The sequence below is a fragment of the Heterodontus francisci genome, unplaced genomic scaffold (genome assembly GCF_036365525.1).
Source record: "Heterodontus francisci isolate sHetFra1 unplaced genomic scaffold, sHetFra1.hap1 HAP1_SCAFFOLD_1047, whole genome shotgun sequence".
In the NCBI taxonomy this organism is placed as follows: Eukaryota; Metazoa; Chordata; class Chondrichthyes; order Heterodontiformes; family Heterodontidae; genus Heterodontus; species Heterodontus francisci.
The window spans coordinates 72134-86123 of record NW_027140498.1 but is presented as its reverse complement, the minus strand read 5'-3'; the positions used below and the strand labels follow the sequence as shown (position 1 = coordinate 86123).

At 58.4% G+C, this 13990-nt stretch overlaps 1 long non-coding RNA gene across 1 annotated transcript in view; it reads left to right on the top strand.

Moving 5' to 3' along the window:
* LOC137360021 (uncharacterized) overlaps window positions 1–12977 on the top strand; it is a 57297-nt gene extending 44320 nt beyond the window's left edge. The window contains exon 3 of the long non-coding RNA XR_010971687.1: window positions 12824–12977. This is a non-coding gene — a long non-coding RNA (uncharacterized lncRNA). The remainder of the gene's footprint in view (window positions 1–12823) is intronic.
* The last annotated feature ends 1013 nt before the right edge of the window (window positions 12978–13990 follow it).

The window sequence follows — 13990 nt, the reverse complement described above, 5'->3', positions numbered from 1 at the left end:
AACCCCTCGCAACACAGACACCTCGCAACACAGACCCCTCGCAACACAGGCCCCTCGCAACACAAACCCCTCGCAACACAGACCCCTCGCAACACAGGCCCCTCGCAACACAGGCCCCTCGGTACACGGACCCGTCGGAACACGGACCCCTCGCAACACAGACCCCTCGCAACACAGACCCCTCATAACACGGACCCCTCGCAACACATACCCCTCACAACACAGACGCCTCGCAACACCGGCCCCTCGCAACACAGACCCCTCGCAACACGGACCCCTCGCTACACAGACCCTTCGCAACACAGACAAATCCCAACACAGACCCGCTCGCAACACAGGCCCCTCGCAACACAGACCCCTCGCAACACAAACCCCTCGCAACACAGGCCCCTCGCAACACGGACCCCTCGCTACACAGACCCTTCGCAACACAGACAATTCACAACACAGACCCCTCGCAACACAGGCCCCTCGCAACACGGACCCCTCGCAACACGGACCCCTTGCAACACGGACCCCTCGCAACACAATCCCTCGCATCACAGACCCCTCGCAACACAGACCCCTCGCAACACGGACCCCTCGCATCACTGACCCCTCGCAACACAGACTCCTCGCAACACAGACCCCTTGCACCACAGACCCCTCGCAACACAGACCCCTCGCACCACAGAACCCTCGCAACACAGACCCCTCACAAAACAGACCCCTCGCAACACAGGCCCCTCGCAACACAAACCCCTCGCAACACAGACCCCTCGCAACACAGACACCTCGCAACACAGACCCCTCGCAACACAGGCCCCTCGCAACACAAACCCCTCGCAACACAGACCCCTCGCAACACAGACCCCTCGCACCACAGACCCCTCGCAACACAAACCGCTCGCAACACAGACCCCTCGCAACACAGGCCCCTCGCAACACAAACCCCTCGCAACACAGACCCCTCGCAACACAGACCCCTCGCAACATAGGCCCCTCGCAACACAAACCCCTCGCAACACAGAACCCTCACAACATTGACCCCTTGCAACACAGACCCTTCACAACACAGACCCCTCGCAACACAGACTCCTCGCAACACAGACCCCTCGCAACACAGACTCCTCGCAACACAGACCCCTCGCAACACAGGCCCCTCGCTACACAAACCCCTCGCAACACGGACCCCTCGCAACACAGACCCCTCGTAACACGGATCCCTCGCAACACAGACCCCCCACAACGCAGACACCTCGCAACACCGGCCACTCGCAACACAGACCCCGAGCAACACAGACCCTTTGTAACACAGGCCCCTCGCAACACAGACCCCTCGCAACACAGACCCCTCACAACACAGACCCCTCGCAACACAGGCCCCTCGCAACACAGGCCCCTCGCGACACAGACCCCTCGCGACACAGGCCCCTCGCAACACAGACCCCTCGCAACACAAACCCCTCGCAATATAGGCCCCTCGCATCACAGACCCCTAGCGACACAGACTCCTAGCGACACAGACCCCTCGCGACACAGACCCCTCGCAACACCAGCCCCTCGCAACACAGACCCCTCGCAACACAGACCCCTCGCAACACAAACTCCTCACAACACAGGCCCCTCGCAACACAGACCCCTCGCAACACAGACCCCTCACAACACAGACACCTCGCAACACAGACCCCTCACAACACAGACACCTCACAACACAAACCCCTCACGACACAGACCCCTCGCAACACAGGCCCCTCGTAACACAGACCCCTCGCGGCACAGACCCCTCGCAACACAGACCCCTCGCAACACAGACCCCTCGCGACACAGACCCCTCGCAACACAGACCCCTCGCGACACAGACCCCTCGCGACACAGACCCCTCGCAACACAGACCCCTCGCGACACAGACCCCTCGCAACACAGACCCCTCGCGACACAGACCCCTCGCAACACAGACCCCTCGCGACACAGACCCCTCGCAACACAGACCCCTCGCGACACAGACCCCTCGCAACACAGGCCCCTCGCAACACAGACCCCTCGCAACACAGACCCCTCGCGACACAGACCCCTCGCAACACAGACCCCTCGCAACACAGACCCCTTGCAAAACAGACCCTTCGCAACACAGGCCCCTCGCAACACAAACCCCTCGCAACACAGACCCCTCACAACACAGACACCTCGCAACACAGGCCCCTCGTAACACAAACCCCTCGCGACACAGACCCCTCGCAACACAGACCCCTCGCAAAACAGACCCTTCGCAACACAGGCCCCTCGCACCACAAACCCCTCGCAACACAGACCCCTCACAACACAGACACCTCGCAACACAGACCCCTCACAACACAGACACCTCACAACACAAACCCCTCGCGACACAGACCCCTCGCAACACAGGCCCCTCGTAACACAGGCCCCTCGCAAAACAGACCCCTCGCGACACAGACCCCTCGCAACACAGACCCCTCGCGGCACAGACCCCTCGCAACACAGACCCCTCGCAACACAGACCCTTCGCAACACAGGCCCCTCGCAACACAAACCCCTCGCAACACATACCCCTCACAACAGAGACACCTCGCAACACAGGCCCCTCGTAACACAGGCCCCTCGCAACACAAACCCCTCGCAACACAGACCCCTCGCACCACAGACCCCTCGCAACACAGATCCCTTGCAACACAGACCCCTCGCAAAACAGACCCTTCGCAACACAGGCCCCTCGCAACACAAACCCCTCGCAACACAGACCTCTCGCAACACAGACACCTCGCAACACAGGCCCCTCGCAAAACAGACCCTTCGCAACACAGGCCCCTCGCAACACAAACCCCTCGCAACACAGACCCCTCGCAACACAGACACCTCGCAACACAGGCCCCTCGCAACACAAACCCCTCGCAACACAGACCCCTCGCAACACAGACCCCTCGCAACACAGGCCCCTCGGTACACGGACCCCTCGGTACACGGACCCCTCGGAACACGGACCCCTCGCAACACAGACCCCCCACAACGCAGACACCTCGCAACACCGGCCGCTCGCAACACAGACCCCTCGCAACACAGACCCCTCGTAACACAGGCCCCTCGCAACACAAACCGCTCGCAACACAGACCCCTTGCAACACAGACCCCTCGCAACACAGACCCCTCGCATCACAGACCCCTCGCAACACAGGCCCCTCGCAACACAGGCCCCTCGCAACACAAACCCCTCGCAACACAGACCCCTCGCGACACAGACCCCTCGCAACACAGACCCCTCGCACCACAGACCCCTCGCAACACAAACCCCCCGCAACACTGACGCCTCGCAACACAGACCCCTCGCAACACAGACTCCTCGCAACACAGAACCTTCGCAACACAGGCCCCTCGCTACACAAACCCCTCGCAACACAGACCTCTCGCAACACAGACCCCTCGCAACACATGCCCCTCGCACCACGGACCCCTCGCAACACAGACCCCTCGCAACACAGACCCCTCGCACCACACGACCCTCGCAACACAGACCCCTCGCAACACAGACCCCTTGCAACACAGGCCCCTCGCACTACAGACCCCTCGCAACACAGACCCCTCGCAACACAGACCCCTCGCACCACACGCCCCTCGCAACACAGACCCCTCGCAACACAGACCCCTCGCAACACAGACCCCTCGCACCACACGCCCCTCACAACACAGACACCTCACAACACAAACCCCTCGCAACACAGGCCCCTCGCAACACAAACCCCTCGCAACATAGACCCCTCGCAACACAGACCCCTCGCAACACAGGCCCCTCGCAACACAGACCCCTCGCAACACAAACCCCTCGCAACACAGGCCCCTCGCAACACAGACCCCTAGCGACACAGACCCCTTGCGACACAGACCCCTCGTAACACAGACCCCTCGCAACACAGACCCCTCGCAACACAGGCCCCTCGCAACACAGACCCCTCGCAACACAAACCCCTCGCAACACAGGCCCCTCGCAACACAGACCCCCAGCGACACAGACCCCTCGCGACACAGACCCCTCGCGACACAGACCCCTCGCAACACCAGCCCCTCGCAACACGGACCCCTCGCAACACAGACCCCCAGCGACACAGACCCCTCGCGACACAGACCCCTCGCAACACAGGCCCCTCGCAACACAGACCCCCAGCGACACAGACCCCTCGCGACACAAACCCCTCGCGACACAGACCCCTCGCAACACAGACCCCTCGCACCACAGACCCCTCGCAACACAAACCCCCCGCAACACTGACCCCTCGCAACACAGACCCCTCGCAACACAGACTCCTCGCAACACAGAACCTTCGCAACACAGGCCCCTCGCTACACAAACCCCTCGCAACACAGACCTCTCGCAACACAGACCCCTCGCAACACAGGCCCCTCGCACCACGGACCCCTCGCAACACAGACCCCTCGCAACACAGACCCCTCGCACCACACGCCCCTCGCAACACAGACCCCTCGCAACACAGACCCCTTGCAACACAGGCCCCTCGCACTACAGACCCCTCGCAACACAGACCCCTCGCACCACACGCCCCTCGCAACACAGACCCCTCGCAACACAGACCCCTCGCAACACAGACCCCTCGCACCACACGCCCCTCACAACACAGACACCTCACAACACAAACCCCTCGCGACACAGACCCCTCGCAACACAGGCCCCTCGTAACACAGGCCCCTCGCAAAACAGACCCCTCGCGACACAGACCCCTCGCAACACAGACCCCTCGCGGCACAGACCCCTCGCAACACAGACCCCTCGCAACACAGACCCTTCGCAACACAGGCCCCTCGCAACACAAACCCCTCGCAACACATACCCGTCACAACAGAGACACCTCGCGACACAGGCCCCTCGTAAAACAGGCCCCTCGCAAAACAGACCCTTCGCAACACAGGCCCCTCGCAACACAAACCCCTCGCAACACAGACCCCTCGCACCACAGACCCCTCGCAACACAGATCCCTCGCAACACAGACCCCTCGCAAAACAGACCCTTCGCAACACAGGCCCCTCGCAACACAAACCCCTCGCAACACAGACCTCTCGCAACACAGACACCTCGCAACACAGGCCCCTCGCAAAACAGACCCTTCGCAACACAGGCCCCTCGCAACACAAACCCCTCGCAACACAGACCCCTCGCAACACAGACACCTCGCAACACAGGCCCCTCGCAACACAAACCCCTCGCAACACAGACCCCTCGCAACACAGACCCCTCGCAACACAGGCCCCTCGGTACATGGACCCCTCGGTACACGGACCCCTCGGAACACGGACCCCTCGTAACACGGACCCCTCGCAACACAGACCCCCCACAACGCAGACACCTCGCAACACCGGCCGCTCGCAACACAGACCCCTCGCAACACAGACCCCTCGTAACACAGGCCCCTCGCAACACAAACCGCTCGCAACACAGACCCCTTGCAACACAGACCCCTCGCAACACAGACCCCTCGCATCACAGACCCCTTGCAACACAGGCCCCTCGCAACACAGGCCCCTCGCAACACAAACCCCTCGCAACACAGACCCCTCGCAACACAGACCCCTCGCAACACAGGCCCCTCGCAACACAGACCCCTCGCAACACAAACCCCTCGCAACACAGGCCCCTCGCAACACAGACCCCTAGCGACACAGACCCCTTGCGACACAGACCCCTCGTAACACAGACCCCTCGCAGCACAAACTCCTCGCAACACAGGCCCCTCGCAACACAGACCCCCAGCGACACAGACCCCTCGCGACACAGACCACTCGCGACACAGACCCCTCGCAACACCAGCCCCTCGCAACACGGACCCCTCGCAACACAGACCCCCAGCGACACAGACCCCTCGCGACACAGACCCCTCGCAACACAGGCCCCTCGCAACACAGACCCCCAGCGACACAGACCCCTCGCGACACAAACCCCTCGCGACACAGACCCCTCGCAACACAGACCCCTCGCACCACAGACCCCTCGCAACACAAACCCCCCGCAACACTGACCCCTCGCAACACAGACCCCTCGCAACACAGACTCCTCGCAACACAGAACCTTCGCAACACAGGCCCCTCGCTACACAAACCCCTCGCAACACAGACCTCTCGCAACACAGATCCCTCGCAACACAGGCCCCTCGCACCATGGACCCCTCGCAACACAGACCCCTCGCAACACAGACCCCTCGCACCACACGCCCCTCGCAACACAGACCCCTCGCAACACAGACCCCTTGCAACACAGGCCCCTCGCACTACAGACCCCTCGCAACACAGACCCCTCGCAACACAGACCCCTCGCACCACACGCCCCTCGCAACACAGACCCCTCGCAACACAGACCCCTCGCAACACAGACCCCTCGCACCACACGCCCCTCGCAACACAGACCCCTCGCAACACAGACTCCTCACAACACAGGCCCATCACAACACAGACCCCTCATAACACAGGCCCATCACAACACAGACCCCTCGCAACACAGGTTCCTCTCAACACAGGCCCCTTGCAACACAAACCCCTCGCAACACAGACCCCTCGCAACACAGGCCCATCACAACACAGGCCCATCACAACACAGGCCCATCACAACACAGACCCCTCGCAACACAGGTTCCTCTCAACACAGGCCCCTTGCAACACTGATCCCTCACAACACAGGCTCTTCACAACACAGGCCCCTTGCAACACAGGCCCCTCACAACACAGGCCCATCACAACACAGGCCCATCACAACACAGACCCCTCGCAACACAGGTTCCTCTCAACACAGACCCCTTGCAACACAAACCCCTCGCAACACAGACACCTCGCAACACAGACCCCTCGCAACACAGGCCCCTCGCAACACAAACCCCTCGCAACACAGACCCCTGGCAACACAGACCCCTCGCACCACAGACCCCTCGCAACACAGACCCCTCGCAACACAGACCCCTCGCACCACAGAACCCTCACAACACAGGCCCATCACAACACAGACCCCTCGCAACACAGGTTCCTCTCAACACAGGCCCCTTGCAACACTGATCCCTCACAACACAGGCTCATCACAACACAGGCCCCTCGCAACACAGGCCCCTCACAACACAGGCCCATCACAACACAGGCCCATCACAACACAGACCCCTCGCAACACAGGTTCCTCTCAACACAGACCCCTTGCAACACAAACCCCTCGCAACACAGACACCTCGCAACACAGACCCCTCGCAACACAGGCCCCTCGCAACACAAACCCCTCGCAACACAGACCCCTCGCAACATTGACCCCTTGCAACACAGACCCTTCGCAACACAGACCCCTCGCAACACAGACTCCTTGCAACACAGACCCCTCGCAACACAGGCCCCTCGCTACACAAACCCCTCGCAACACAGGCCCCTCGCTACACAAACCCCTCGCAACACGGACCCTTGCAACACAGACCCCTCGTAACACGGACACCTCGCAACACAGACCCCCCACAACGCAGACACCTCGCAACACCAGCCCCTCGCAACACAGACCCCTCGCAACACAGACCCTTCGTAACACAGGCCCCTCGCAACACAAACCGCTCGCAACACAGACCCCTCGCAACACAAACCCCTCGCAACACAGACCCCTCGTAACACAGACCCCTCGCACCACAGACCCCTCGCAACACAGACCCCTCGCAACACAGACCCCTCGCAACACAGAGCCCTCGCAACACAGGCCGCTCGCAACACAAACCCCTCGCAACACAGACCCCTCGCAACATTGACCCCTTGCAACACAGACCCTTCGCAACACAGACCCCTCGCAACACAGACTCCTCGCAACACAGACCCCTCGCAACACAGACCCCTCGCTACACAAACCCCTCACAACACGGACCCCTCGCAACACAGACCCCTCGTAACACGGACCCCTCGCAACACAGACCCCCCACAACGCAGACACCTCGCAACACCGGCCCCTCGCAACACAGACCCCTCGCAACACAGACCCTTCGTAACACAGGCCCCTCGCAACACAAACCGCTCGCAACACAGACCCCTCGCAACACAGACCCCTAGCGAAACAGGCCCCTCACAACACAAACCATTCGCAACACAATGCCCTCGCAACACAGAGCCCTCGCAACACAGAGCCCTCGCAACACAGACCCCTTGCAACACAGGCCCCTCGCAAAACAGACCCCTCGCAACACAAACCCCTCGCAACACAGACCCCTCGCAACACAGGCCCCTCGCAACACAGGCCCCTCGCAACACAGACCCTTCGCAACACAGACCCCTAGCGACACAGACCCCTCGCAACACCAGCCCCTCGCAACACGGATCCCTTGGAACACGGACCCCTCGCAACACAGACCCCTCGCAACGCAAACCCCTCGCAACACAGACCCCTCGCAACACGGACCCCTCTCGACACAGACCCCTCGCAACACGGACCCTTCGCAACACGGACCCCTCGCAACACAAACCCCTCGCAACACAAACCCCTCGCAACACAAACCCCTCGCACCACACGCCCCTCGCAACACAGACCCCTCGCAACACAGGCCCCTTGCAACATTGACCCCTTGCAACACAGACCCTTCGCAACACAGACCCCTCGCAACACAGACTCCTCGCAACACAGACCCCTCGCAACACAGGCCCCTCGCTACACAAACCCCTCGCAACACGGACCCTCGCAACACAGACCCCTCGCAACACAGACCCCTCGCAACACAGGCCCCTCGCAACACAAACCCCTCGCAACACAGACCCCTCGCAACATTGACCCCTTGCAACACAGACCCTTCGCAACACAGACCCCTCGCAACACAGACTCCTTGCAACACAGACCCCTCGCAACACAGGCCCCTCGCTACACAAACCCCTCGCAACACAGGCCCCTCGCTACACAAACCCCTCGCAACACGGACCCTTGCAACACAGACCCCTCGTAACACGGACACCTCGCAACACAGACCCCCCACAACGCAGACACCTCGCAACACCAGCCCCTCGCAACACAGACCCCTCGCAACACAGACCCTTCGTAACACAGGCCCCTCGCAACACAAACCGCTCGCAACACAGACCCCTCGCAACACAGACCCCTCGCAACACAGACCCCTCGCAACACAGGCCCCTCGCAACACAGGCCCCTCGCGACACAGGCCCCTCGCAACACAGACCCCACGCAACACAAACCCCTCGCAATACAGGCCCCTCGCAACACAGACCCCTAGCGACACAGACCCCTAGCGATACAGACCCCTCGCGACACAGACCCCTCGCAACACAGACCCCTCGCAACACAAACTCCTCGCAACACAGGCCCCTCGCTACACAAACCCCTCGCAACACGGACCCTCGCAACACAGACCCCTCGTAACACGGACCCCTCGCAACACAGACCCCCCACAACGCAGACACCTCGCAACACCAGCCCCTCGCAACACAGACCCCGAGCAACACAGACCCTTCGTAACACAGGCCCCTCGCAACACAAACCGCTCGCAACACAGACCCCTCGCAACACAGACCCCTCGCAACACAGACCCCTCGCAACACAGGCCCCTCGCAACACAGGCCCCTCGCAACACAGACCCCTCGCGACACAGGCCCCTCGCAACACAGACCCCTCGCAACACAAACCCCTCGCAATACAGGCCCCTCGCAACACAGACCCCTAGCGACACAGACCCCTAGCGACACAGACCCCTCGCGACACAGACCCCTCGCAGCACAGACCCCTCGCAACACAAACTCCTCGCAACACAGGCCCCTCGCAACACAGACCCCTCGCGACACAGACCCCTCGCGACACAGACCCCTCGCGACACAGACCCCTCGCAACACCAGCCCCTCGCAACACGGACCCCTCGGAACACGGACCCCTCGCAACACAGACCCCTAGCGACACTGACCCCTCGCGACTCAGACCCCCCGCAACACAGACCCCTCGCAACACCAGCCCCTCGCAACACGGACCCCTCGGAACACAGACCCCTTGCAACACACACCCTTCGCAACACAGACCCCTCGCAACACAGACCCCTCGCAACACAGACCCCTCGCAACACAGGCCCCTCGCAACACAAACCCCTCGCAACACATACCCCTTCCAACACAGACCCCTTGCAACACCAGCCCCTTGCAACACGGATCCCTTGGAACACGGGCCCCTCGCAACACAGACCCCTCGCAACGCAAACCCCTCGCAACACAGACCCCTCGCAACACGGACCCCTCTCGACACAGACCCCTCGCAACACGGACCCTTCGCAACACGGACCCCTCGCAACACAAACCCCTCGCAACACAAACCCCTCGCAACACAGACCCCTCGCACCACACGCCCCTCGCAACACAGACCCCTCGCAACACAGACCCCTCGCAACACAGGCCCCTCGCTACACAGACCCCTTGCAACACAGACTCCTCACAACACAGGCCCATCACAACACAGACCCCTCATAACACAGGCCCATCGCAGCAGAGACCCAACGCAACACAGGCCCATCACAACACAGGCCCTTCACAACACAGGCCCATCACAACACAGACCCCTCGCAACACAGGTTCCTCTCAACACAGGCCCCTTGCAACACAGATCCCTCACAACACAGGCTCTTCACAACACAGGCCCCTCGCAACACAGGCCCCTCACAACACAGGCCCATCACAACACAGGCCCATCACAACACAGACCCCTCGCTACACAGGTTCCTCTCAACACAGACCCCTTGCAACACAGATCCCTCACAACACAGGCCCATCACAACACAGGCCCATCACAACACAGTCCCCTCACAACACAGGTTCCTCACAACACAGGTTCCTCACAACACAGCCCCTCACAACACAGGTTCCTCACAACGCAGGCCCCTCACAACACAGGTTCCTCACACCACAGGTTCCTCACAATACAGGCCCATCACAACACAGGCCCCTCACAACACAGGTTCCTCACAACACAGGTTCCTCATAACAAAGACCCCTCACGACACAGTCCCATCACAACACAGGCCCATCATAACACAGGTTCCTCATAACACAAACCCCTCACAACACAGACCCCTTACAACACAGTCCCATCACAACATATGCCCATCATATCACAGCCCCTCACAACACAGGCCCCTCACAACAGAGGCTCCACACTACTTAGGCCCCTCATAACACAGATCCCTCACAACACAGGCCCATCACAACACAGCCCATCACAACACAGGCCCCTCACAACACAGGTACCTCACAACACAGGTTCCTCATAAAACAGACCCATCATAACACCGACCCCTCGCAACACAGGTTCCTCACAACACAGGCCCCTCACAACACAGACCCCTCGCTACACAGGCCCCTCACGACACAGGCTCCTCACAGCACAGACCGCTCGCAACACAGACCCCTCACGACACAGGCTCATCGCAACACAGGCCCCTCGCAACACAGGTTCCTCGCAACACAGACCCCTCAATACACAGGCCCCTCACGACATAGGCCCATCGCAACACAGACCCATCGCAACACAGACCCCTTGCAACACAGGTTCCTCGCAACACAGACCCCTCGCAACACGGGCCCCTCACAACACAGACCGCTCGCAACACAGGCCCGCTCACAACACAGGCCCATCACAACACAGGCCCATCACAACACTGACCCCTCATAACATGGATCCCACAAAACAGAGCCCTCACACAACACAGGTCCCTCACAACAAATTTCCTTCACTACACAGGCCTCTCACAAGACAGACCGCTCACTATACAGCTCATCATAACACAGGCCCATCATAACACAGGCCCATCAAAACACAGGACTGTCATAGCACAAGCCCATCGCAATGCAGGCCCATCACAATATAAGTCCATCATAACACAGGCCCATCAAAACACAGCCCAAACATCCCTTAACCTCTCAGTCTATCCCTGCAACTGAAGTTCCTCATCCCCGGTACCATTCTTCTGAATGTCCCCTGAACGCTCTCTACAGCCTTGACATCCTTCCTAAAGTGCGGTGCCCAGAATTGGACACAATACTCCATCTGGGGCCTAATCATTGATTTACAAAGATATCCCATAATGTCCTTGTCTCTACACTCTCTGTGTCTATTTATAAAGACAAAATCCTGTATTCCTTTTTAAACTGTTTTCTCAACTTGTCCTGCCACCATAAATTTGTGTTCCAACACCCCCAGGTCTCTGTTCCTGCATCCCTTCATATTTGTACCATTTAGTTTATATTGCCTCTCCTCATTCTTCCTACCAAAATGTATCACTTCACACTTCTCTGTGTTAAACTGTGTTTGCGTGTATCTGCCCATTTCACCAGTCTGTTACTATCTTCCTCATTCTTTACTATATTTCCAAATTTTGTATCATCTGCATAGTTGTGGAATTAGTTTTGTTTGTTCTTGATCCATCTCCTCCTAGAAGACATAATTTTGTTTTGCCTGCCAATCTTTGATTCCAATTCACTTAGGCCAGATCCCTTTTCAACTCACTGGAATTAGCTCTCCTCCAGTTGTGTATTTTCACATTTGATTTTTCCTTCTCCATTTCCATAACTATTCCAAATTTGACGATATTGTGATTGTTATTCCCCAAATGCTCCCCCACTGAAAGATTTTTCCCATTTCATTCCCCACAACTACATCCAGTATTGACATCCTGACTGGTATGCAACACTCAAAACTGGTTTGAAACTGTCACACTCCCAGATGATTCCTGCACTGCTTGCCTCTTCCTATCATGTTGGATGTTCCCTCCACCCAAAGTTACTGTCCTCCTAAACTCTGTGGAACTGTGAGGTGACCACCTCCTGCAATGTGTGTTCCAGGAAATCCTCAGCCTTCTGTGTGCCCTGCAGTGAATCCAGCCTCTCCCCGAGTTCAGAAACCCTGAGTTTGAGTTCGATTAACTGGAGGCACTTCCTGCACAAGTAGTTATCCAGGACAGATGAAGCATCCTAGAGTTCCCACATGGTACAGGAATAGCAGGAAACAGGTCTCAGATTTTACATAAAGATCTACCGACTGACGTTATCTTATATAAATGTCTCTTGTGTTTTATGTATATGTTCAGTTTAGTACCCCCTTCACCCCCTTTTATAATTTATTAATATATCATTTATTTATCCCAGATTTTTATTTATCCCTGCGTGGCTGGCTGTTTCCCCCTGACTGGGGAGACCAGGACTAGGGGCCGTAGTTTCAGGAAAAAGGGTTGGCCATTTAGGACTGAGTTAAGGAGAAATGTCTTCACTCAGAGGGTTGTGAATCTATGGAATTCTCTACCCCAGAGAGCTGTCAATGCTCAGTCATTGAGTACATTCAAGATAGAAATCGATAAATTCTTGGGCATGAAAGGAATTGAGGGATATGGGGATAGGGCGGGAATGTGGAGTTGAGGTAGAAGATCAACTATGATCTTATTGAATGGCGGAGCAGGCCCAAATGGCCTCCTCCGGCTCCTGTTTCTTATGTGCTTAATGCAATGTGCAGTGAGTACCATCTACAAGATGCACTGCAGCAACCCACCAAAGCTCTTTCGACAGCGCCGCCCAAACCCGCGACCTCTACCACCTAGAACAAGGGCAGCAGACACATGGGAACACCGCCACCTGCAAGTTCCCCTCCAAGCCACACACCATCCTGACTTGGAACTATATCGCCGTTCCTTCACTGTCGCTGGGTCAAAATTTAGTAATTGAGTAAATGGATTTCAAATTAGTAATTAAATAATTTCTGATTATTTCTTAACTATTTCTTTGTCCTCTTTAATTGACTACAGTTAATATTAGGGAGTGGACAGCAAAGCCTACTAACTGCAGTTCTCCCTGGCTCCAGCACTCCTCCAATGCTTCAATAGCGATGCCACCTCTCCTCATCTTTTCTTCGAGTTAGTTTCTGTCTCTGCCGCTCCTCAAATCTCTCACAAAACTCCCTGCAAGTTCCATGGCAATGCAGGCCATCACAACACAGGCAGCAAGCAATTAGGAAGGCCT